This window comes from Elephantulus edwardii, unplaced genomic scaffold, assembly GCF_000299155.1.
Source record: "Elephantulus edwardii isolate Elephantulus edwardi_28Jun2011 unplaced genomic scaffold, EleEdw1.0 scaffold00046, whole genome shotgun sequence".
NCBI classification, from domain to species: domain Eukaryota; kingdom Metazoa; phylum Chordata; class Mammalia; order Macroscelidea; family Macroscelididae; genus Elephantulus; species Elephantulus edwardii.
Genome location: NW_006399796.1, coordinates 10,909,400 through 10,910,851, shown reverse-complemented (window position 1 = coordinate 10,910,851; position 1,452 = coordinate 10,909,400).

The following is a 1,452-nucleotide window of genomic DNA, read 5'->3' as shown; positions in this document are numbered from 1 at the left end:
TGGATTAGTAGGCAATACCACAAAGATGAACAGACAATTACATTTGCTAGCAATTTTATTTTACTTGGACCCACAGTCAACACTCACGGTAACAGCTTTTAAGAAATCAAAAGACACATTTTATTTGAGCAAATGTGCTGATAAGAACCTCTTTAAAGTGCTAAAGAACAAGAATGCCATTTTAAAAACTGAAGTGTGTCCAGCCCAAGTCTTTCTATTTTTATAAATTGGTTTATATGCCTGTGAAAGCTGGATAATAAATAAAGAAAATAGAAGAAGAATTTGGATTATTTGTGATTACACATACCAGGCAGGACAAGAGCAAACAAAGCTCTCAGGGCAAGTGAAACAGGGTGCTTCTTAGAGCCAAACATGGTAACACTTGGTTTCACATACTTTGGGCATGTTGTTAGAAGTTGTTTGTCTTTAGAAAAGATATTATGTTGGGATAAGTAGGGGGCCAGCAAAAGAGCATACCTTCAATTAAATGGACTTTTACAGTGACTGCAACAATGGCCTTGCACATGGTGGTGATTTTGAGGATGGCACTCCATAGGGCCAGATTTTGAACTGTTGTTTATAAGATTGCTTTACATCATAGCCAACTTTAAAGAACCTAATGACAATAACATAAACGAGGAGAAGCTAAGAAGCTCTTGTGGCATAGTCTGTAGCAAGTTATGCTGTGAGCCCATAGATCACGTGAATCTATTGCAGGAGAAATATGGGCATGATCCCTTCATGTAATTTACAGCCTCAGAAACCCAATGAAGGGTCCTCTGTAAGTTGGAACTATCTGACAGCCATAAGGAAAAAGATAGGAATGACTAATTTGTATATGGAAAAATAAAAAGCAGATGAAGTAGGATTTCAAAGAGAATATTTAAAGTAAAGAAGGAACAATTTGTTTTATTTCAGAGTTCACTTCAAGAACATGGACCTCAGATCCACATCCTGGATATGCTTTCTAGTTATATACGCAACTAAAAAACATCTTAATATAATTAGTGTAAAAATTGGAAGATGCAAAAATTTATAATGGTAGGATTTTACCTGTGTTTGTTTTATCTTTCCAAGAAATTTATAGCAATTCAATTTAAAAACACTTAAAATCAATCAGCAAAAGTGCTTCACTATTTTATTATGTAGCATTGAATCCTTTCTCTATACATTTTCAATCTATATGCAGAACAGATCATTTGGGAGGCTGTATTTTATGAGGAGCAAAGTAACATCAAGATTGGAGGAGGACTCATCAACCCACATTGTGCATATGTTACAACTTTGCTTGCTGAAACTGAGGAGGATGAGGTGTTTGCTGTAGAAGATCAAGGACTGCAGCCTTCAATATGGATTGAAGCTCAACATCAGGAAAACAAAGATTCTCACCGCTGAGCTAATGAACAGCTTCATGATAGATAGTGAAGAGATTGAGATTGTTGATAACTTCAG